General features: G+C 39.0%; 1 protein-coding gene across 1 annotated transcript in view; it reads left to right on the forward strand.

The window, feature by feature from the left end:
* The first annotated feature begins 263 nt into the window (after positions 1–263).
* Positions 264–26,992, forward strand: part of LOC139114448 (LIM/homeobox protein Lhx9-like) — an 84,519-nt gene continuing 57,790 nt past the window's right edge. The window contains exon 1 of the mRNA XM_070676193.1: positions 264–540. The gene's annotated coding sequence lies outside the window, so the exon portion shown is untranslated. The remainder of the gene's footprint in view (positions 541–26,992) is intronic.

Below are 26,992 nucleotides of genomic sequence, written 5' to 3' on the forward strand. Positions count from 1 at the left end.
GACTGGCCAAACTTTCTTTTATATCTTTTTGAAAAAAACGAATTTCGTTCATTTTTTTTCTCACGTTGATATGCTGCCCTTTCTCAGTTGAACCGATAGCGAGCGAAGTTGTGCTGGAATCACTTCGCAACGATGACATGAAAAAACACAACATGGTCGAAGTTGAGCCGTGTGCAACTCGCGGCCTCTTTTTGAAAATTTGCATAGCCCGCCCTGCCCACTTTTCCATATTTCCACGTCAATTAGACGCTTACGCCAGCCTCATTCTGAAGACGTCAATGCAGCTGGGCACACAACAGGACTACATTTGCCACCATTCGGCTTTTCTAATTCGGCCTGTGTCTCATTTGTCCGTGCTGAGGCGTGTGTGCGAACACCGATCAGAAGAGATAAACGCGCCTCTGTGTATCACCGAAAATTGCTACTGTATACTCGATCAACTTGCTGACAGTCTCCAGACTAACAAAAGTCTACTTCAGAGAAGCTTCACGGTGCTTTGGAATCTTATCTCTGACGACGACTGCATCTCATACCGTGGAGGTGAGCATCTTTATCAGTAACTTTTGCTCGAAATTGCTTTGAAAGAGCTAAAGGTGGTAACGTATCTTTTCTTGAAATGATTGTCACCGATCGTTTCAGGGACCTACCGGTTTCATATTATATTCCCTAAACCTGACGTCGGTATTAATTACCCTTGGAAACAATACGGGCGTAATTGTTGGCTTATCAACTAGAATCCGACTAATCAAACAACATATTATAAACTGAGTACAATTACGAATCCTGCACAAAGTTTGTAAATTTACCATTTCTTTAACCTTTCCCTGCTTCTTTCACTGTCATTGATGGAAATACATGCGGAAGCTGAGAGCTGGGGAAAAAGACGACCTCATAAAGAGATAACTATACAATATATACTTTTCTCAGGATAAATTGATTACATATCATATGGCAAAACTTTTTACCCGGCATCTCATATTCTGCGTTTGATACGTTTATTTGCGTATGTATGCGAGTATGTGTGTGTGTGTGTGAGAGAGAGAGAGAGAGAGAGAGACAGAGAGAGAGAGAGACAGACAGACAGACAGAGAGACAGACAGACAGACAGAGAGAGACAGACAGACAGAAGAGAGAAAACTGGTATTACTTCTGTAATTCTCTGTTTCTTCGCTGCCGCCTCGATTCTACAACACTTGGTTATCTCTAATTTGTCGATCGAATAGACGAAGAAAGATTCGGTCAACCATCCGTTTTAGCAATGTTTTAAATCAATCTCGGTTACCGCCGTGACTACTGGATATCTTGCTTTAACAAGATTATCGTGCGCAGATGTGGTTTACTCATACTTTCACGAAATACACAAATTAACTTTTCCTCTGAGCGTACTGCAGCCACGCGCCGTTCACACGCAAGAATTGTATGTGATTTTTCGCATGTGTGTGTGTGTGTTTTTCTCTGTGTTTTTTGTTGTCTTATTGTACTTGAACTTCATTCAGTCAGGATCATTGTTCTCTGGCAAGTTTAATGTGAACTAAATCGTATAATCCTATACATTTTTTATCGTCTTAATTTATCGTCGTTGGAGAAATACATTTTCGTGCTATCACTGTTTTCAACGCGCATGTGCTAGCGTTTATATCATTTAGCATGAAGAATCCTTCAGCGTGGAACAGAGGTTTTTACACCATGTCGACCTTACCATGAGTAGCATACCACCCTCCCATTCAAAAAACAATTATTAGACAAAAGTTCCTGGGGTTTAATAGTGGATATTAATTACCATGGAATTTTCATCCGTGTCTCGGCGGAAATGACGTTTCATGAGGGACTAGTAAGCCAAACAACGGCGCTTGCCTTTCCTGTAACACCACCACCAACGCCCGTTCCGTGACCGACTTACCGGACACTGTTCTCATCATTTCACAGATGAGATGCGTAGATACAGTAGAAAAATCGACAGAAAATCATACCAATACGTCTTGCGGGGGACACTTTCAAACCGGGGCTAACAGTAAACATTTACTTTTTCAATCCAAAGCGGAGAACAGCAACGAACAGCAGCGTTAACGTTGTTTTCTGGATTCTTTTTATTCGCAATGGATGATCACTTTCACCTCAGGCGCGCATTTCTCTGACAAAATTTTCCCCGCAGTTTTCTCATCTGGAATACGCGTTTACGCCCGCAAATTTCGCTTACTTTGTGTTAGATCTGTCTTTCACGTTTCTATTAAGGTAGTGAAAGATTTAAACCTCAGCTCTAACTTTCCCAAGGGAAACTATTCACTACTTACTTTCAAAACAAGAACACGCACTCTGGCTCAGCGGGCACATTGTGGTGCTACACAAACAAATTGCGATAAAGTTACCGATATTTGAAATTCAAAATGGCCGCTATCCATTTAAAATTTGCATTTAATTTTTACACACGGTGAAAACTTAATTCAATACACAAACTACAAACGAGTCCACACTAGCACAACCATTAAAGGCTTGTAAAAATCTGAGAATTCTGAATATCTGTCCCTGAGGCGCTACCTACCTTACTTTTTACCCACTTCTGTATCAACTTTGCCAAGTAAAACAATGGGGTCGGGTCAAACTATGGCGGTGAAAAGGTCAAACTTTTTGTACATTATTACTTTTACAGAAAGGGCGGGATACTAGATTTGTCTTCGTTAGTCACGATGGCATTATTGACACAGCCGTCAACACTAGACTGTTTACAACCACACGTGAACACTTTGAGATATCATTCTGTTTATATATATTTGTTACAGTAGTTTTCGGTCATACATCCCCCGCTTAGAAAGGCTCAGTGGCGTCATAATGAACCTGCATGTTAGAGAAAAGGAAAGATTTCATAGCCTTATGGAATTGATAAACAGAAAACTACAAACGCGGGAAATCTGTTACAATACACGTGTAGGAACAACTGAACACCGTCACCGTCGCTAGAGAATAACGTAGCCGCTATGGTTGAAAATGGTCGAACACGGATAAACATGAACAGACTTTACCATATTTTCCCCGAGTGGTTTTTCGAAACGTGAAGAGGGATATATAATTTCAAGTGCTTTGAGGAAAGAGGGACAAGCATTATTCTTATAATATTAAAAGATAACCGCACCGTGTCCCGTCTCAGATGGGTTGGCCATTGCATAAAGTTTTGTAGTTCAATCCAAAAACAGTATTTTTATTTTTTATTTTTTGTTGTTTAATACGTCTCTCGCCAATCGAGATCATAAACAGTAAAGAAATCTCGCTATTGCTAAAGTTGAAGGATTTACGGAACAGATATGTTAGAGTATTTGACGGCGGTTACTACACATCGATAGTTGAGGTCAAGTCTGTCAATATTCAATGGATTCAGACACCAGAAGAATAGAAAAAGCGATCAATCAATCAAGCAATCAATCAATTAGTGAACAACGTACAAACCAATGTATGTCGACACATCTATGTATCAATATATGTAGTATGCCGATGATTGCCTTGAAGCCATTAAATCAGTACAGCTATCCGTGGACAGAACACTTTAATTGTAGCAGTGAGAACATAATTTTCTCGACTCTAAATATGCACACGGTAACATATTTATGTAAATATAATTATGCTCAGTAGATTACAAATACCTAGATATGATCATAAACGTATTCATACATACATACATACATACATACATACATACATACATACATACATACATACATACATACATACATACATACATACATACATACATACACATCAAAAACAATGTCACCAAGTCAAGAAACACACAGTAGAACACCAAACTGATGCTCAATTAAGCAAAACTTCGTAGTGAAACGCAGACGTGCTATTTCTGTGCGTACCGCATCTTTAAGTCACTTTACTGTAGTATATTCGTATTACACTATCAGTTAAATTTTATTTCATCGAGCTACCCTTATTCTATATAGTTTCAATATTATAGTGACTTATAAGCCCATTGGGCTGGGTGACCACTCACTGATGTTGTATCATTATTGAAATATAAATGTTAAGTCATGTCACATGTCACTCTAATAAATAAATATACTACTTAAGTTATATCTTAAACTTAAATGGATGGTTAAAATGTTGTGATCTTAAAACAATCAACAACTTCGTTTGTATGCACGTGCAGACGCAGAAGGGGCTCCGTCATTCACTTGCTTTCACTTACTCACTGACAGAATGCTGTTAACCGGTTTAAACTTTCATTACAATTTATTTTTATTATTGTCGTCCAACACTTTTCTTGCTGTCATCATAGACAGTGGAGGGGGGAAGACTGTCTATGCTGTCATGCGCCAACTTCTTACGAGGTACGGCGGGACAGGTCAGTCAGTAACGAAGCCTGTAGCTGGCGATATTGTTTTGAATTTCAATCGTAATTTCATTGTAATATTCAACGTAGTTCAATGACATTATAGTACTGATATTACACCACCTAGGGTTACGAAATGGTTGACTGTTACAAGTTCCTGTGGGACCGTTGCTGCATGTGTCAAAGTGTGTTTTTATGCAAGGTGTAGCTTTGAGTTCTTGCTCTCTGGCAGCATACTTAACATTATTTCCTTATGAAACAAAATCCTGACAGTTCCTACAATATTACATCAGTCCCGGAGGTGTTTCTTGTGTGCTAAATATTGAAAACTAAAAATAATGACTAATTACTTTTTAGTCAGTAGCAAAGTACATTTACGTGCGTGAAACAGAAACAAAACATGAGGAAGGTACTTGAGTTTCCGGGGAAATCACCTTTTCCCCACGATATATAGTAACTGTAACGAAAGGAAAGGTGGATGTTAATTAAGCCATACAACTTAACAGCCGTTTGCAAGTATGTCCCTCGGAAGTAATTGTATTCAAATTTTAAACACAAACCTTGCAAACCGTTTAAATGAACTAACTGTTGTCGGGCGTATTTTGCTTTGGTGCATGTGATAAGAACGTGAGGGGCCATCCTGGTCGCTTTTCACTGTTCAGCTCATTCCAATTCGATTTAATACCACCTTTAAAGTTTCTTGAGCAGAATGTAAATCTTTCTCTCAGTATGTATGTATGTATGTATGTATGTATGTATGTATGTATGTATGTATGTATGTATGTATGTATGTATGTATGTATGTATGTATGTATGTATGTATGTATGCATGCATGCATGCATGCATGCATGCATGCATGCATGCACTGTATGTATGTATGTACGTATGTACGTATGTATGTATGTATGCATGTATGCATGCATGTATGCGTGTATGTGTGCATGTATGCGTGCATGTATGTATGTATGTTTGTTTGTTTTGGGCTTAAATTCATATGTAAAGTTATCCAAGTATGGCAGTTTTGCCACTGTCTCTGTTTGTTTACCGTATATATAGCTGTAGCTGTATGTACACAGTATCTTCTGTCTGTCTGACTAATACGCTTCTTCTATTTCACGGAGATTCACATTGTATTGAAAAGAGATCAATTTTATTCAATTTCAACCCTTTTTGGATATTTCAAGTTATCGAACTTTTTTATTTTATGTTCATTTTTTCCGGCCATGAACTTATTTTGTCGGTACTGAAAATCTTATTGCTACATTATTAATCCATATCTGTTGATTGTGAAATCGTGCCCACGGAGGCGCACGATACGCAAATCACATTGTTGAAGACATGCGCGAACGTCTTGATCGTTTGATTCCAAACACATGAATAACTTTGACTCGTGTAGTGGGCGATGATCCCTCATGCTTCGATCTTGGTAAGAACCGTGACAGATTTTGCCGAAAGAGACAAAAAATTCTCGTCACTTGTTTTGACACACTTTGTGATTTCCCATGGGCCCTTCTGTAGCAAAAAAGCAAATTACGAGTTGGCTGCTCGACATGCCAGAAATAGCAAACACGGTTGCCACCTCTATTTGTATAGCAGGTGTGACATGAACGATGCATTACATGGTGGAGAATCCGTGTGAACTTTTTCATTTAAATGTTTCTGTACACTATCGCCATAACGCATAAGCGTATGTTGAACTTTACATTTTTTGACAGGACAAACTGCTACAGCATTCATGTTTTACAGAAATCTTTGTTTCTTCTGAAACATCTGTCAGTTTCCATCATTCAACAATAACACTGACAAATCAAAGGGAACTATCGGACTTAAAAGAAAACATTTAATCCAGGTTAACCCTTCGTGTGCTGTAATTTTTTCCCGTCAGAATTTTAGTGCAAAATTTTACCAACTTTTCAATTTTTTCTGTTATGCTTTTAATAATTTTGGACCAAATGGATATCACATTTTATTGGCTAACGCTTTTTATCAAAATTATGTCAAAAATCTGAAAAAAAAATGACTGGGGTATATTTTATAAAGGTGACAAAAACTGATCACTTTGGCGCTCAAAGGGTTAATGAATATTCTCCACTGATAATGACTCATCATCAGTTGAGCTGATTACTCAAACAATGCTCATAATACGAGTTGTATAAATAAACACATTTAACTAATACATTTAGTTAGGAAATCGAGCATTAGATGTATGTGCTATATTCTTTTCACGAAATTCTTTGTACATTCAGGTTGAACAGCGTACCAAAAATAAATCGTTTTGCGTGCGTGATTTAAGGATTTTTTAAAGATATTTTAAAACAGAACTGTGTGACATATTCAATTTGAAAATATACTGTTACGTATTACTTTTTCCATTTTTTTTAAATCACCGCCGCCGTCGTCGTCATCACGATCACCACCTTAACCACAATCACCATCCTAACCCTCATCTCAATCATGATCATTGCCATCATGATCATTGTCAACATCATCATTTCTTGAACATTCCATAATTTTACTTCATACTGATTAATATCGTGTTGAAAAGATGGAAAAATATCGTCGGTGAAGTAAAATTGGGTAAATATACTGTACAGGATGATATGTGCCAGATCCTTTCTTCAAGAATGTTCATCCAGTGTGGCTTATTGGATTCGTAAACTTTAATTGTTCTGCCCTGCTGTCTACCGTCTAGCCATTTTCACTCTCGTTCACGGAAGACTTGGTGCTTATGCACCAGGGCGGTAAGAGATGGAGCTCGCCTGCTGTGAAAAGAATCACACAGCTTGTTTATGGAGCCGAATCATCAAGTAGTAAGAATACCATTGTTTTGAATGCCATGTATATACGGCCTATCGTGAAATTAATTTTTTTGTGTGTAAATTTTTCTTTAAATCACCTGGCGCTATTCTTTTACCCGAGCATCAGTAAATGTTTCTCCAAAGGATGAATTATGTGGGCGTTGATATCCAAAAGAAATTAACTACAAAAACATCACTTCTTCTTCTACTACTACTACTACTACTACTACTACTACTACTACTACTACTACTACTACTACTACTACTACTACTACTACTACAATCGGAATTTCGTCTTTTTGATCTAACGGCTTTTTTGAATTTTTTTCTGCACTTATGTTGTAAATATTTGTAAATTCATTGTATTTCGCAGGTTCTCCCTTTCAGTTTTCTCCCTTTTTGAAAATCGGTTTCCCTTTTCTAATTTTTAGTATTTGTAAAATGTGTGTATGTAGTTAATAAACGATGGTTAGAAAACTACTACTACTACTACTACTACTACTACTACTACTACTACTACTACTACTACTACTACTCATTATTATTATTATTATTATTATTATTATTATTATTATTATTATTGTTGTTGTTGTTGTTGTTGTTATTATCATTATCATTATTGTCATAATTATAACAAAAATACTCAGCATCAGCATTAGTTGTAAGTTATTGTTGTTGTTGATGTTGATGTTAATGTTGTTGTTGTTATTGTTGTTGTTGTTGCAATAATAAGTACTACACTGAGATGGTCGTAGTGGAGTAATCTTGCCATGGGTTCTTTTTCATTTGTTGTCATCCTTCACAAAGACAACCTGACTAGATGGTCTTCTTCCCTCAGCATGAGCTATTTTCACACTGGATTGGATCATACCCCTTAGATCTTTTAATTCTCAATGATAAAAAAGGCTTGCAATGGCTTATTCTATTAAAATGATTTTGTAAGATTTCACAATTTTAACTTTTAAGATGTACGTCATCAGTAAACCAAGCGCAAAACAGACCAATAATTTGTAAGGATTTTCGGTCAGTTTTGAGGGGATTTCATGAAATGATTAAGTCCCAGATGATAGTTTCTCTTAATTAGGCACATGGTACACCCGCAATTCGTCTTAGAAGACGGCAAAATATGGGAAGGAATGTTTGAGAACTAATTGCTCGTCGATGGTCAGGTTTCAACCGTGAATGGTGGGTCTTCTTTTCAGGATAGTGTTTTTGATACACATTTCCCGTGAAATGGCACGTCTCTTTCTGACAGGGTGAGGCCAGGTGCAGAATCTGTGTCTACTTCATTGTCAATATCCATCACATTGTAATATTTTTCCGGTATTCGACACCGCCAGTTTACGACGCGTCAGTGGGCACATCGCCAGATTTCGCAGTAGGTTCATTGTTAGTGATATCGTTCTGAAAAATATCAATGAGGAAAGTGAAAAATCATTGAATATGTTGATAAAACAAAGTATGCAATATGATCTGATAACGTTGAATGGGACGGATCTATATCGTGATTCTTTACTAATGACAAGGAACAAAAGCAACTCGCAACGCCAGACGTGGACGTTGCTGGTGGATTTCGAGTCGTAGTCGCATCGTCTCATGCTTTGCTTAGAATTTGGCTTCCATTTTCTACGTCCCTTATATCGTATGTTTCCCAACTTTATTCCTTGCATTATCTATAAAGACAAAACTTTTGTAGCCATTACTCTCTTAAAATGTATGGTTGAAGAGATTGATACTCAAAACTTATAGAACATTCCAATAGTTTCAAGATACTATAGATATGCTCTTATGATGATGGTGGTGGTGGTGGTGGTGGTGCACGTGTTTTGTTGTTGTTGATGTTGTTGTTGTTGTTGTTGTTGTTGTTGTTGTTGTTGTTCTTGATGATGATGATGATGATGATGATGATGATGATGATGATGATGATGATGATGATGATGATGATGATGGAGGGGAGGAGGAGGAGGAGGAGGAGGACGATGACGACGATGAATCAACTATTATTATTTCTTGCGGCAAGCAGACTCAGAACGGAATCACACGTAATATTCATTCACTTTTGAAAAAACATTTATTAAATTAATTTGTGGGTCTTTCTTTCACGGCATAGTGGCTTCTTTTTTTTTTGATAATTAAAATTGATGGTGGTTGGTTGGTTGGTTGGTTATGCCTGAAATGTCGAAATAAATCTCCACGACAGGAATTCATTCAGGTTACAAATGTGCAGCTACTTTTTCTACATGTAATCATCATCATCATCATCATCATCATCATCATCATCATCTTTGCTTCAGGTTGATGGTATCGTATTTATCTGGTTTATATTTATCTATTGGGAGATGCACGTAGTTAAAAGATTCCTTTCCGTCAGTAACAAACATCACAGCTGTGAGAAAATACATTGAATCGACACTTCGCCAATAAAGGTCTTAGGATGGCATTACACTCAAATTTCAATTCAAGTGTTGCATAAACTTTTTCATGTTGCTTTTGTGAACCCCTGACCCTAGACTCTGTTGCTATTAAAAGAGTCGGGTGAGATTTTTTTCGAGGGGGGTCATCCAGATAAGAAATTCGAAGCAGCTTATTTGCGAATCCTTTCTCTCTTATAGGGAGAGCCATTGTCCTCTGCTTGCCGCAAGAATACTGAATACGCCCGTAAACTCAAAAAATAAAATTCCCTTAATATCCTTTTATGTCGTCGAGATTTCATGATTGAGTGCGCGGATTTTCAGCGAAAATCGCACGATTAGAAGCCGTTGCCATTCGATGCCGTGGCATTTCCAAGCCGGGCTGAACCAGCAACAATGCGACTAATCCCAGTAAAAGAGATTATGCAGAAGGTCCAAATTCTTCTAATGAAATGATGCTGGCTAGTTAGTGACTGAAGCACGATATTAAAAAACTAAATCGGATCGGCGACTGTGTTTATCCTATCTTTCAGGACGCCTGGTCTCCGAGCATATGCTTTTTAATTTTCCACTTTTTAAGCTCTAAATCCGTAAAATAGACACTCTTCGGTATTATTACAAGCCGAAGATTTTTTTCTCCGCGATGGTTTGATTTCCTGTTGCCCGTGATCCGCCGCGTCACATCACGTTCCTATTCTATAAAGATGTAATGACAACACGCCCGTCCTCGGAACCATAACTGACTTTCAGTAATATAAACTGGCGTTCAGAAGTGATCGCTGTTATGGCGATATGGAGTTAAATTCTGTTTTGGGGAGTATTTTGTTTTGTTTTAGAAGAGGAGGACAGCGATGTCTGCTAGGCCTATCGCTTGACTAATTTCCATGTTCTGTGCAACAAATACGCAAAGTCATCTGTCACTGCATGAAGTGGGAAATTCAATGCAACCAAAAAATCCGTTTCGGAATTATTCCAAATCACGATCTACAATGTATGTAGTAAATGGGACTTTATGAAATGGTTATTAATTTTGCAAACACTACCCGTTACTACGCGATTTCTAAAGCGAGGCGGATTAAAAAAAACCCGACATACGGATCGAAACTTTAACATTTCGAAGAGCCACGGAGGTCTGTTAAGCTCGAAAGTCAATAAAAAGGTGGTCTTTTGACCAAAATAGCACTTATTACACATGTGTGGAATTACAGGCACTTGACAGGTAACGCTCAGAAACGTGTTACATGTTTTTTTCTGGCAACGCTCACGCAATTTTTCTAGTACTGATTGATTCCGTTAGGAATAATTAGCTAAACTTCAATGTTGCGATGTTGGTGGAGATCAGTTTCAATGTCATGTCTCAGCACGCAAGGAAAGAGGAATAGTATACTACGTTGAGTATATAGCCTCAGAGCGTATCTACATACTTACATAAAGATATGAACGAAGGTTTATATTTTTAAAATCCCATGCTCTTTTTTTTTGCCCAAAGAATTGAAAGTTTGGCATTTTCTGTATTCTCGCTGCCACAATTTTTATTCTTTGACATATTCTTGCTTAAATGATGGGGTGAAAAGAAATATGAATGCACGACTACGGCGACCGACATTTTCAAAAGTGGATCAGATCTTGGCGCCAAAATGGCTGACCGATGCATAATTAGCGCGTATACATTTTGAATGAAGGTTCTGTACGCTTCCAACGCACAGATTTTTAAATGCAAGTAATTTATCATGAGGGTCTGTGATTCGCTCGTCCGTTGAAACGCTGGCGTGTTTTTTTTAATTATGGTCACTCAATATTTAATTGATTTTCGTGCACCTTACAAGCACATTAAAGTAATTCACTTTTAACTCAACAGCATTCCTGTCGTCCAAAGTTCGGTCGTCCGTTCCCTCTATAATGGAGGACCTCACTTCATTTGGAGCACAACACGAGAAAAGTTCAAAATGACCTCTGAGGGGCATTGTTTACTAATGCAAAGTACATTTCCTAGATATTTCTTTCCTCCAATCATACATTGAATCTTCATTAATCTTACATTTTTTCAATCCACGCAAAAAGTGCTTATGGCGCGCTTGATACCACAGAAATGCGTGCTTAAGTGTCTTCTGCAAATATAATTTTTCTCTGTTTTAAGCTTGTGTTTATCGCTGGAGATCTTGGTTGGATCCCTTGACCAGGAAGTCTACGTTTACCACGAAAACATCGAGTACTCTTATACTGAAAATGATAGTTTTCTTTAATTCCTGCACTCTCACTTTCTGAAAGTCTTGCTAGAAATCGTTGAAAGTATTTATTTAGTTTTGCATATTAATGATAGATCTGTGACATAAATGAAATTAGCAGTATTGCCCTACAGAAAGATCACGTCGGCCACAGAGTACCGCAAACGGAGAAAAATTCTCTCCCCAGCTAGCTCACCCAATTAGTAGAACCCTGCATACAGCTAGTGAAAGAGCGTCTTCAAGATGGATTCGTTTCACGTTTCATAAATGACGGCTTTTTCGATCAAACTGAAACCTAAATAATTATGATTCTAGGTGCTGTGGAACAGTGAGTTAAGGAAGATTACGAACAAGGGCGCACGATAGGTTTTTTTTAAGGTTCAGAGTGCGGTTAATGACCGAATATTACGGTCCATGCATCTTAGCAAACGACGAAAATGACAAAATGCATTAATTTGCAAAATTACATTTTTTTGTTTTCAAAAATCACAAGAATGTCGAAAATACGCGCATAAGAATAAGGGAAATGGTACATCGTTAGTACAACTGCGTTAGTACTTCAATTGTTATGATGAAACCCTAAAAAAAACCAAACAAACAAACAAACAAAAAACAACACAAAAGCTTCAGGGCCCTACCACATGCTGCAGCAGTAAAAACATATGGAATTTATCCGCATTCTGTCTGCAACAGCGTAAATCTCATGCTCGTAATGTTGTATTTAGTAACAAACGTACAGTCACCACCATAAACGCTATCATGATCTTTGCTTCAATTGCGCCATCTCAGAATATTTTCACGATTATTATGCAAATACGACACCATGATGATTCAAGCTTATCACTAGATTCCTGTTTTCGATAATGAGGTTTACAAGTGTCGTAAAAAGTTGTTGTGTATAAGCTTATGGTTCAGTGGCTTTCGTTATGGTATATCCTCGACCTATCGGTGCTTTCTGCATATTTTAAATTACCTGCTTGAGTTCGATTTCATAATGTGGGGTGACATATCTTAATCACATATTTCTTAATTCATAGTTGGGCATTGATAAATCAGCAAGAGAAAACTAGCTGACGACAGATACGCTGTATAGTTTGGAGTAATCTCAAAGAAAGAACGAGATGGAAAACTTTTGTGTCAGGTAATAACTAGACATGAAGTTAAATTTTTAAAGAATCATGCTTGTCGCACGCTTGCACGTTCATTTAGGCTCAAAGTGGAATCGAACGAAATGCCTGTCATATCTGGCCCTATATTGAGTACTAAGGACTTCATAAATATGATTTTTAAACAGGAAAAATTATGTGGCAATTTTTTCGAAAATCATTGCGCGAACACACGACGAAAGGCTGCAAATATTTAAACCATAAAAACGTAAATTACAAGTGCTTATTATTTTCGTTGATAATCTTCTTGCCGTTCTCTTTTCGTTTCGTTGATTTTGCCAATCAAACAAACAAAAGATTTCCGCCATCTTTATGCAAATCAGTCGTCTTTCCCGCCATTGCGTAAAATCTGTATCATTTGTAAGATAATGTCAAACGATTGCGGCCGAGAGAACTTGTAATTCAAATTCATTTTTTTGAATGGAACTTTCGGCTTCATGATGTGAAAGAAAAAAATGGGGGAAATGGTATAGAGAAAAAGGCACGAGGGACGAACAGCACGCGAATCCGTGTAAATTTATCTTTCTTTTCGGTCGCCTCAGTCATACCGCCTCCGAAAGAAACATTACGAGCAGAGTTTAGTTGAAAGCTGTGACAAAGGCAGGCTCCGCCCCGGCCATTACGGAGTGCGTTGTCGTAAAAAAATTGTATTGTTCACTGATAATAGCATAATCCGATAGGCCCACAATAAAGATTGCATTTATTTAATGAATAACCGATGAGCGAAGCCCGTTTTAACGTTCTTTACTGCCAGAATGTGTTTTTTTTTCTATAAATGCAATGCAGTTTGTACGTGCGATGCGGGAGGTTGGCCTATACCTAGACGGAATTCCCCCATATGGCATGAGTAGGTGGCATTATGGGTCTACCTCTCCAATATCCGTTTGCAAGTGTACTAACTTATCCCCATTGAGACCGGATGCTTTGCATGACAATGGTAACCTCCGACGGGAGCAGGGATTGCAAATCACTTCCAAATGGGGGTTGCTTGATATTTTCTGTTGCCGGCTCATTTGCAGGGAGATGAGCGAGATGGCTTATAAAAGGTGACTCCCGACATATGCTTTTCAGCTAGCAGATGCGACGGTGTGTATGTCAGGCGGATCGCTTGTTTTGTGACCTGAATTCTGCAAGCGACACCAGAATTCAACTCCCAGTGCCCCAATCCTAGATGTCACTAAAAAGTCAAGCATTTCTTTTTGTGAAATGTTGCATTAAAGTTTCGCTTTCATAATGGCAACATATGACTCTTGAAACATATGAAATTTTGATATTTTGAATGAGTAAAGTTGGGTGCTCTTATGAGCGGCTCGTGGCCAATACAGCACATTTTTTCCCAAAAGTAGCAGCTGATGCAAAAATGGTGTTCACTGAATTGGAAACGAGGGAGATCCGCGGCAGTTAATAAGAAGCAGACTATATCTTTGCTACAAATATTTCAATAAAGCTAGGACATTAGAATCTCTGTCTACTGAATCGTCATTTGGTGAAACTATTTGCCGCACATATTGTGCGTTGGAATCGAGTAGCGGCATTTGTAACCCCCGAAACGAAGTACACTAGAATCTTTTTTAAATATTAAAGGACGATGCAGTCTCAGTTACAACATGTCAAACAAATCTCTCTCTCTCTCTCTCTCTCTCTCTCTCTCTCTCTCTCTCTCTCTCTCTCTCTCTCTGACGACACGCGTTGATCCCATTTCGTTAAAAAACATGGCATTTGCAGTGAACAGTGACCCCTCGGCCCCTCTCCGTTTTACACAGACAAACGACATCGACGGGATTTCTTTTGCAATCGGACAACAACAACAACAACTTGAACAAATCGTCGACAGAATCATGATTTTTGTAAGCAGGAACTGTCACGTTCTCAGCTGCACTACGTGAAGCGAAGTCAGCGGGCAAGCCGCCTTAGAGACCGTTCAAAGCACAGTTGAGATCAGTAAGTGAACCAGCATGAGAGCAAAATGTACGGCCCGAGATAAATTGTCCACTAAATGACTAAATCGCTTGATTTCTCTATTTGGGTCACCGGGAATAAACACGTGAAAAGCGAGAAAAAAACCGACGACAGAAAATACCGAATGTCTTTGATACACCGGTTGATCACTTAATTGGAATAGGAAATCGTCCGGTGCCGGGGTTTGGGTTTTTTAAAGCCAGGTAAAACTTGCCTTTCATGCGATAAGCGAGTCTGGTTTTTTTTTCTCTGTACCTCTGCTGGTAATTGGTGGAGAAAGATGAACTCGGTGGGTTCACTCAACGCTGTAATTCAATTGTCAACAATTATGATCATATTACCTTACGCTGGGCATGCCTTTTACTCCGACTGCAGGCCCTTTCATCGTGTCTACGCCCGGCTGTGCATTGTCAGACACGGCGATTAACCGCCCAGCGTACATATACGGGAGTACAAAAAATTCGAGCTATCACGGAGAATGGAGAACGGTGGGAGCTCCTAAAATTAGCGTGCGTCTCTAACGACGGGTACAAGAACTGAAAACCGCATCAGTGGAAACCGCGCACGAAATTGTGGACCTGAATAACGTGGCTTTTGTTATCAATTTTGCTTAATGGTCGGAATCCCACTTGGCAAGTACAGAGTCGGTAGAAGTCAGTTTTTAATGATGTACATGACGAACCAGCAGCTTCCGACGCACAGACGCTTATTCAATCAATTCGATAAACCCATGTTCCTTTGCATGGGAACAAACATCGCTGGCTTGCAAATACGGATAATCATTCATTATCCTCAAGCGGCCGTGCGCCGAGGAAGAGAATTTCAGCGTAAACTGCAAACACGGCAGCGAATAGTTTTGAAAGGGAAAAAAAGTATATAAATGAATTCGAAGCCCGTACTTTTTTATCCATTATGGGGATGCAGGATAAATTCCACAGAATCCAAGGGCGTTTGTTTGCTCTTGAAATACATATCCAAACTGTGAAATCTTTCATCTACATATGAGAGATGTTGCAGCCTGTTTAGGAATGATATTTATAGATTGTTTGCCCAATCAACCTACAGATTATGTCTCAAACATGTAAAGGAATACAGCAATTGGGAAAACACAAATCTCTATATGTGACAGATGCGTTCGTTTACATCCCACGCCGGTGTCCTTACAGAGAACGCGTGATTTTCTTCACTTCTTTTTACAACGGGTGTATCTTTTTCTCTCAACTCCGTGCGTTGGAAATCTCGATTGGAACAATGCACATGGTTGGCAGCCAGGATTACGTCATCAGTGCTGACGATATTTATGGATCATAATATCGAGGAATCGCTTGAGTTAAGTCTTTTGACCTTTCCATCAGTATGCGTTCACCGACAGTCGAGCAACACTCCCCCCGTTACGTAAAATCATGAATCCCGTTTCGTCATGTTTCTGCCTATACCCTCCCCCGACAAACCTCAGACCAGGACGTGTATGCGACATACACAGGGGTGATATACCGGTAACTGGCGTCAATACTGAGAGCGATGGATAGCTTTAGCATGCAGCGATGAAATACGCGCTCAGCCAGCATCTCCAGTGTGCCTGTGTGTCGTTCAAAAAAATCAAAGCGATCACAACATCTATAATGAAAGACCCGTCTATTATTTATCGCCTTGAGATAGAGTGCTGATTTTAAAGAAAGAGATGTATCTGTATCAAAGTAGTAAATTTCCATTTTCATTGATATCTATATCGGGTAGCCGTCGGCTGTAGGATACAGTATGCGTCTCGCTTGCAAGCTACTTTTGTTCCCGAACAAGCGGAACGAACGCCTGTGCCTGCTATTCTGTATGACCGGCACACCTCTTTTAAAGTCAGTCTTAACAATGGACAACTCTTAACACAAAAGATATATCTCTATACTGTGTATTGCTTCTAGTGTCTGGATTTTCCCTAATGCAAAACTTGCCCGCTGACGTATAAAGTGTGGAGGGAAAAATAATAATTTCAATGAGCGCGTATCGAATGTTCACGAAAGCTTTCCAGGACCCGAGGAATGTTCACATCTTCGAAAACAAACAGCATGAGTGTAAAGACGTCGAGATAAAGTTTAGTGAGTAACTAGAGTGTCCCTAAATGGGGCATGCATCCGCTACGCAAACATCAAACATTTAACAGACGACAGAGTTTGTTTAGGCATTGCCAGAAGCGATTAAAGAGCCTAAAGATTTCACCTCATAAGTTGATTTTAACGATCATTAGAAATGCGTAAGCTCCCCATACACATACATATCATACTCTTACACATACACACACCTAGATGTGTAATTGTGTGTGTTTGTGTATGTGTGTATGTCTATATATATATATATATATATATATATATATATATATATATATATATATATATATATATATATATATATTGGGCTGCGTTCAAAAAAAATGATGGGGGGCTGGAGGAACCGCGATTGAAATCTTTTTTTTTCAGATCCCCCTCATACCCTCGAAAATTTTCAACTCCCACCCTCAATACTCTAAAAAAATTTCAAGTCCCCCCCCATCACCATATAGCCGCATATTTATAGGGACTGCACTCAGAGTAAAAATAAACATGTAATTTGTCGTTCTGCACGCAGATGTTCGACACTACCTCTTATCAGCAGGTTGTAGAGCCATATACCTAGGGCAAGTTCTTAAATTGATTCATTTTTAAATGCATCAGTGAACTTTTTGGATTTCTCAGTCTAAGCCGACTTGAGTTTATCCAACTCTGGCTTGGTCAATGTCACCAACTGAAAAGCACACAAAATGACAATCATGTGAGAGTATGAAAATTATGTATTCCTGGCTACGTTTAACCAAATTGCGAAAAAATGAGCTCAGTGATTTACCGAAAAAAAACCATTTTTTAAAGCACATGACATATATACAACTTAGATGCCACTTATAAATGTCTTACAAAGTTTACAATATTGGAAGGTTAAAATATTCCATGAAATTAATGTTTAAATCTCAGAAATTTTTGATGTAATAATGGCAAATTTGATAAAATATAAACGGTCTATTTAGTCACACATTTTTTCTTTACTGTTCAAAGTTTTACTTTTGTGTTTTTGTACAATGAAATGTGAAAATTTCATTCACTGCATGAACTTGAAATGAATGGTTTTAAATACTGATTTTAAGTGATTTTAGAAAAACTGACTTTTCATCGTACATTTGTATAAGATCAATTACGGTGACCCCATCTTTTTTCTCTGGCTGGATCTTGTGTACAAGTAGATGTATGTTTCACTGTCAATTGAGTGTCCTATGACCGAAACTTTTCTTAAACTACATCAGAGGCAGAGCTACATGTATCACAATCACTGCCAGTATGTAGTAGCAGGGCAGCAGTTGTATTAACTTTTCATTTTGACAATATTTTGTTCAGTTTATACAATTGCGTTCCTGTTCTACTCTCTACAGCATGTTGAGCTGTCCAGTATTCAGCTTGCCAACACAGCCTACGTGTACCATGCATTTGTATCATTCAATTATCACCAATATTTAGACAAATGGGCTTTGTTGACAAACTGAATATTGTGTTTTTCAGCATGCTGCAGAGAGACACCGAGAAACTGTGTTTGATACATTGCATGGAAATATTGGAAAATTATCAACAGCTGCAGCTCCTGCCCCACATTACATTGTTTTACGAAAATTTAATGGCATTCATACATTTTTAAATTTTTTCGAGATTAAAGACATAAAATGCGACACAACGGTTCTAGATTTTGTTTAATTATTACTAACATTAGAACCATTGGACGACATCAAAATGTTGGTAGTCAAAATATTTTCAGGTCCCCCTAAGGGAAGAGCACAACTTTCAAGTCCCCCCTCCACTACCCCCAAAATTTTCGAATCCCCCCGAATTCCTCCAGCCCCCCCCCTCACCATTGTTTTTGAACGCGGCCTTATACGTTCGAAAATATTCATTACAAATGAATAACATGTGCATCTATGTCTATACATATATAGTATTTTACTATGTATATTTGTGTACTTATGTATGTATGTATGTATATACATACACTCACACCTTCAATCAAACTGCCTGTCTCTGTATCCTTTTTATTGATCTACGTACTTACCTACCGATCTATATATCTATCGATCTATCTATCCATCTATTAATCTATCTATCCATTTATCGATCTGCCCACCCACCTACCTTCCTACCGATCTATCTATCTATCTATCTATCTATCTATCTATCTATCTATCTATCTATCTATCTATGCATCTATCTATCAACCTTTTGGTAGTTGTACGCCTCCTTTATTTGAGAAGTGCGTCCCTGTACTTATTTCTTTGCAATAATTGTAACAGAAAAAAGTATATAACGTACAAAAACAAGCGTTGATAGAACACGTGATATGGGTGAGCACTAATTTACTGTTGGACAAATATGATCTTCGCTGGCTTGTATGTGTGTGTGTCTGTGTCAGTGTGTGAAAGAGAGAGAGGCTGACAGAGACAGAAACAGACAGAGAAACAGGACAGGGATAGACAGACAGACAGATGGGCACCAAGACGGACAGAGAGAAACTGAGGTAGAAAGACTGACAGAGACAGATAGAGACAAAGAATTAGGGTAGGTAGAGATCAGGTTGGTTAGTAACAGCATCCCAGTGGCGCAGTTAATTTGCACGAGAGCGGAGTTCGGAGTTTTCATATTGCAAAAAAAGTTGAAGTGTGATTTTACCGTCACATACAAGACATAAAGTGGAACAGAGTTACACGTAGTCAAAGCATACTCCGTTTGTCACTTCTCGAATCCCATGGAGATAAGTCTCTAGGACGCTCCAATTAAACTTTCACGTTCGAGTGCTTTTCATAATCTCCGCAAACCATCTTGAATCGGGTTCGTTGCTGCTTTATACGGTAGGCAGTGCGTCATTAACGCAAAAAGCGGATTTATAAAAAAAAGCGCGAGGTCTTTAGGTCGGGCCAGAGTCATCGTGATCGAGAATTTAGTAACAGTTCAAAGGGCTTGCTTTGGTGTATGCCCATGCAAGCGATCGATGGAACATGTTGTTGACCATGTTCACGATGGGTGAACTTTCAAATTGCAGACAGGCGCACCTACACGCCAATGGTTGACGTTGCTGCGTAAGAAAAACGGTGCGAACAGAGTCGTGAACTTTAAAGTAGCACGCGCCTCGAAATTGAAAGATTTAAAATTTTGCTCAAACTTTCTATAGAGATACTTACAATATTTCCTTTTGAACCAATAAATATAAATAGGGTCACTGTGCAAAATTTGGTACGAGAGAAACAAATTAGCCAATATTTCCCGATGTTTCAATTCAAAAATGGCCGTCATCCCCGTGTCAGCTTTATGAGGAAAACATGCAATTTCCGGTTTTCACAAAAAGTTTCAAAACTATAGTTTTAAAGCTATAGTTGCTCCATGAGCTTCAACACGAGTCCCAAAAGTGATTGACCACAAATAGTACATTTTAAGAGAATATCTGTCTCCGACGTACATTCTTACTTTAAAAAACTTACAACACAGCGGCACTGTGAAATGGCAGTACAACACCGCTAGAGAACATTTCTTGTTGCAGCAAAGTGTTTCCGCGACAGCTCTGTGCATATAAATACAAGGGCATAAAAGTTGAGTTTTGTGGGTTACTATCCAGACTAGTCCCAACCACATCTGTATACACTACCTAATGACAAATGTACAGTTTTGTGTCATGCCAAGGCAGAGAACCGTACAGAGTAACAACGACATTGTCACTTAACTGCTGAGACACGCTTTAACAGAGATGACAAGACTGCCATGGCAATGGGGCAATTATGCCATATGACTGGGATAGAGTTCTAAAAACATTACGGAACATCATATGCCTGTCAAATATTTGCCGATTGACAAAATGCACATTGTATATGCTGTATACACCACAGCTTACTGTTGGCAGACTGATCACAAATGTGAAAATTTGACTTTCGAGAAATTTCAGAGTGACGTATATATACTGCGCTTCCTGAAACAGTATCCAAACAAGGCGCATAGTTGCAGACTACGAAACTCAACGTCCAACGCGCTAAATGCAACTCAAACACATGCACTCAGTACGTAGAACAGCGTTGACAATGTGTTCTTTCCGGGTTAGAGAGACAAACTTTGATCCAATAGCTGCCTAAAAGTGAAAAATGGATCAGTTATTGTCAAAAATTAGAAGTAAAATGTCAGTTCATTAGAATGTTCTTGGAATGGTATGATGTAGAAATTGTATCTCTGTCACCTCATTTCTCATTTCGCGTTCAGTGACGTCATCACGGTGCGCTTCCTCCTTGAACCTGAAGCTCTCCCAACATTAAAGGTGTATAGTCACCTGTAATCTAACTGTGCCCATATATGGTCAAAGGGGCGTTCCTTGGTATTCAAAATGCCCATGTAAGGGCGCTGTTTTTTTTAAAAAGTGGCCACCCGCTTAAAATCTGTGATTGGTTAGATTTTCTCTTTCCATGGTAACTGTGGCAAAATTGGAACAGGTGACAGTATACTTTTGAATAGCTTTTGTTCGGGGGGGGGGGACTGCATGATATTGCAGTGCGTTGTGGGTAAAATATCGACTTCTCACCACAGCAAGAGTTTTAGATAGTGACCTAACAAATATTTTAACACCAATATTATCGCTGTCATGGCAAAAAGTTCTGTTTGTTTGTGAAACTAGCTCAACTTATGCATTTTTTCAACATTTAGGCATTTCTAGTATGCAATTGCTGTATAACCTAAAATTTTACTTTGGCTTCTGTAGTCTTATGTGTTTTACCCGTTGAAATCCGCCATATTTCAATTATTGTCGACCGTCAGACTTTTATGGCTAACTTGGGTGGCAAACTCGCATTTAAGGAACCGAGAATTAGAGGGACAGAGATCACATAATTGAAATAAATACGTCGCAAAAACAGGAAACAAAATAAATCGTTCACTGTGTTTTCAACAAACTTAACAGTCTTCACAAATTAAATAAAGTGGATGGAGCCCCTTCACTCAAACCTCCGATGAGAATTCGCAAGGCTGAATACTTCTGTCCCTTTCTCTGTTTCTCCCCTCCGCGCCTCAAAATTGAAAAACTTGAACGTTTTGCTTAAACTTTCCGTAAAGAAAGTCAAACTATCCTTTTCTGAATAAAACAAAATAAAAATCAGGGGTCAAGGTGCAGACTTTGTACTTTGAAAACAAATTACCCAAGACTTTGAAATTCAAAATGGCCGCCATCCCTGTGATAGCTCAATGCGGAAAACATAAATTTTCACGTTTTCGTAAAAATAAGCCGGTGAAAACTTAATTTACTTCACAAGCGTGAGCCCACGCAAGTGTTACATTAAAAACGTATTGTAAAAGTTTGAGAGTCTGAGTATCTGTTTCCGAGGCACATTTTACCTTCACTGAATTCAATCCATTTGGGGAATAAAAACAGACAGAGTTATACATAGTTTACATCCGGGTAATCCGTCACTGCCTGATCTTCCGGAAGTAATATCATCGGCATAATTTATCAGAGGCGTCCAGTTCAATCAAACACACATTCTTCGCACAACAGCATGATTTTTATTTTACGTCTGTCAAATACACAGTGCGTGGGTCCATGGCAAAAATTAAGATCCGACTCAGCTCAATAGATGGAGAATCTGTAAAACCAGTCGCTTGCCTGTTCAAGTAACAGAAATTCTGAAGTAACTTTGTCTCCTTCTTGTAAAATGTTTTCTTGTGTGAAAACCACGGGTGAGAGGAGAAACAGAGAAAGGGAGACAGACAGACAGACAGACAGAGGAGGAGTAGAGAATGGCAGATAGGAGGGAGAGGAGACAGAGAGAGAGGACGAGAGAGAAAGAGAGAGAGAGAGAGAGAGAGAGAGAAGAGAAGAAGAGAGAGAGAGAGAGAGAGAGAGAGAGAGAGAGAGAGAGAGAGAGAGAGAGAGAGAGAGAGAGAGAGAGAGATTGACCTCTGTAACTTTTGTCAGTGATTTCCATTTATAGGAAACGTTTCGGAAGATGTCCGTCTTTACTAATGTTGAAATAGATATAAAATTTTATTGAGTAATTATGACCTTTCGTCAGAAAAAACAAGCACCGAATTTACTAAATCACCGTTTGTTTTTTAAGGATATTTGGATAATATCACGCACATTGATCAGTGATGCTAGTGTCAGTGTCCTTTTCGTCATGGTGCATCTCCGGAGACGGTAGTATTGTTGCTAAGGGTTGAGTGACAAGGTTCCGCAAGCGTTATCTGAAAATCGTGCCAATGCGACAGCCAACTCCCAGCATTACTTTTCACAGTCTACATATTAAGTTATTGAATCACTCTACCGAACTGTGACAACTATCATCATGTTCTGGCATCGAGCAAGCAATACCAGGAAAGTGATGATAAATATTCCGGATTTCAAACACTTCACAAATTTCAATTTTGAACGTGGCTTATATGTCTTTACAATAGTATACACGCTAAGATGGGTTATCATCAACCTTTAATACTTCATAAAATCTCAAAATTTGCGAACACTTTCATTTTCTTGGGCGATTCATAAGCATTCAAGAGAAATTTGTGTTTGATGTTGGCAGGCAGTCGCTCAATTTCGCAGCGCCGCGCTGCTCAGATCTCTTTCCGCCGGGGTCTGGCCAGCAACCGCTTGAATGAAGCGCGGCAATTTGTGAGAGGTGTCGTTCGTCTGCATGAAACATGGTGAATAGCACGTAGTCTTTGTATTATCTACGAATTTATACACGATAACACGATGTACTATGTAATATCCTGTGTCTTTTCCCATCTTTCCATTGTGCGCAGCGGTAATTGGACCGCGCGTACAAATCACCTGAATTATCGTCAATTTTCGTATTATTACTATTATCGCGTCAAAACTCCTCAATTTTCTCTCATGAGTACAGCGTTTTTTCTTTCCTAGGCCCAAATAGCCCTGGATTTATCCCCATTTTCCGATGCAGCCTCAAATACAGGAGATTGGTGATTTGCAGACGACATTTTGTATCATTAAATAATGACTTTTTCCCGCCTTTTATTCCGCCGATAGTTTCAACGGACTTTTCTTTGACTGCTCCTTGACTGACAAATTTAAAATGATAATTGGAAAATATCTAACGAAGGTTGGCGATGGATTATTTTTTAGTTGTCTGTGTGTATTTTCGTGGAATTTAATATCACTTTGTTATTATGTATCCATACGAGCTTAATTTAACTAATTCGTTTGTAATTTACACTATTTTTCAAATAGACATGTCATACGTGACCAACTCGCGATGGGCACATTTTACGTCTGTTTGCCGTTCCGGAGAAGCTAAACAAAATGTTTCGTAGGAGAATTTTTTCTTTCCATTTCTCAAAATCTGTACTTCTGCCCCGGGGGTAGGATACCTAAACTTCGAGCAGGCTTGACCCTCGCCCGGAAAGACTCGAATATCATTTTTATGAAGAAATAATGATGCATTGTGCTTTCTTGTAATTAATTGAAGACGGGAATTCTAAGTTTAGCCGGATGGATTTACTCGTGAACGCATTCGAAGAACTACTAATGAAGGAACATGGTGTGAATTCGAGAAAAACACAAAGTTCACAATTTCCCCCGAAATATGGATTGTTCGAATGAAAAGTAAACAAAAACAAAATATAGACTTTTGTGAAAATCACCATTGATATCGTACGTCTGATTGTCAAGGGTAGATAGAAGTACACGAAAACAGGGGAAAGGTTTTACTGCCATGTAATTTAGGGAATCACAGCACAAATAAAGCAAAATGGTTTTTAAAAAATCTGCAATGATAACCTGTGTTTCGGAGTAAATCTCAAACAATACGTGAGGCGAGGCGCATTTTAGAAATACTGTAAGATAAACCTGGGCTTTGAAAGTCGTTTTAGTATTTAATTAGTTACTGGTTAGAGGCAAGAAGATGAGAAGGGACAAGAGTATCCGAACACGGCACAAAAACTTGCTTCGAATTACATTTGAAAAGCAAACTGCCGGTGTACACGATCGTCTACTCATTAACTCGTAATGGCGGGATCGTTACTATCGGCTACAGGTTGTTAACGTTGCGCGCCGTTCTGATCAGCGATGGAAAACCGAACAAAGGAGACAGGTAGCCCGCTGCAAGGGCTAGGAGCAGTCCGCGTATATCCTTGCAACAGAAAGCCGCTTACAAAAAAAATATCACAATGAAAATGTAGGTCTCTCCCTCCCTCTCTCAAGAAACTACTTTAACGAGTCTCCTTGCGTTCAAAACGTCCATTCATTTCTGCCCCATTTAATACGAACATGTAATAGGTGTTTTTTTGTTCACCGAGCACGTTAGTCCGCATTTTACGCTGTACAAAAACAAGAGGCCCTTTCCTTCGCTATCTGGCAAATGCACCAGTTCAAGCTACTTTACGTGTACGCGTTGTCGATTTTCTAAACATTTCACTGACATCGCATTTCATAGGCGAGGATGCGGACATGGTGACAGTTCCGTCGTCTGCGTTAGTTTCCTTTTCAAATGCGCCCCTTCTCCACGCTTTCCGCCTGGCTGCACCGCCTGTTTAGATCATTGAAATTTTTTTTCAACTCTTTTTTTTTTTCATAAAAGTGATTTCCTCGTTAGGGAAGGAAAAGTACAGACTACGCTGACTACGTTTCATGTCTGACAGTTGCACAACTCTCCTTGAAAAAAAAAAGATATCAGCGATTTTACGCACCCTTTGAACGCCACGTGACGGAAGAATTACAATGGACGGGGACCTGCGCTGAGCGTCTGACTTCGCTGGAGTTTGAATAAAAGTTGTGGATTCTACACTTTAGATAATTGAACGAAAAGAGGTTAAAATGCGAAACGTAAAAAAAAACATAATTGAAGACAACACTCAATGCACAACAAAAACACTATTTGAGCTCGGCTACAAAGTCATGTCGCTTAGCTTTTTATGTTGAATTTTTTTTGGTGTTTTAATTTGTATGAAAGACCTGTCGCTTTCAAAACCAAAGGTGATGTGTAATTTAAGTCTCGTCCTACCCTTAATGAGATAAGCGTCGACGAGTGCACTCTGCTACTGCGGAGTGGCAGAGTGAAGTGTGTACTTCACAGCAAGAGCGTCCTAGTCGAGTCATCTTTTTCGCATGTGTCAAAATTATTGATTGAGCTGCCCTGTCGTACCGAAGTCTGGCCTTTCCCGCTCAGTCTTTTGTTGTACACAGAAGCCTTTTTCCCCTGCTCCCGTCGCCAGGTCTTCGACCCAGGCGGGTGAGGACACCAATGATTTCGGAAACGGACCGACGGGGAAATGGTCGTGAGGTTGCCCAGAGATTAATAACCTATATACACCAATATCTGGAAAGTGAATTTTGTCGACATCATTGTGATTCGTAGCTCAGTCTTCTCAGCGGAGCGCATCTTTTTCTAATTTTCTGAGGGAATCCGTGTGGATCGAGTGCAACCTAAAACTGTTGTTTGTTTTGTTTTCCAACTGACGGTATACATACTAATCGTTTATGAACGACATCTAAAGTACGTTACGTACTAAAACTACGATATTTAGATACGGCTAATATAATTGCAACAGTATCCATGTGAGCATGCGTCGCATCCTGAGCCGGACGGCCAAAACGACAGACAGACAGACAGATATGTGCAGTGGGACTCACAAAAGCGGGAGAGACCGACATCACGGTCCCTCCACAGTCCCTCCCTCTTTGGTGGAGGGACTGTGCCGACATGTAGACTGAGATGGTGACAGAAACCATTCGAAATTGACAGGCAAAGACGTGTCTAGGGGAAATTGTTGACATTTTTACTGTTTTGAAGTCATCACTGTCCTCTTCAGAATTGCCGCTTTGTCCCCTCCATCTTCCATCCGTGCGAATTCGAAATCTTTATTCGCTTTCTCTGTCGAACTCCTTTTGTCGATGTTGAATAGTCGCTGAGTGAGTGTGTGCGTGTGTGTGTGCGTACGTTTGTGAGAATTACATTCCCACCAACACTGACCGACATCAATATGTATTGTTTTCCCGCGCTATTTGAAGAGTGTTTTTTCTATTTCTCTCGTAAAAAAATAATTAAGAATCCCAACA

The sequence above is a fragment of the Ptychodera flava genome, chromosome 16 (assembly GCF_041260155.1).
Source record: "Ptychodera flava strain L36383 chromosome 16, AS_Pfla_20210202, whole genome shotgun sequence".
Taxonomy (NCBI): domain Eukaryota; kingdom Metazoa; phylum Hemichordata; class Enteropneusta; family Ptychoderidae; genus Ptychodera; species Ptychodera flava.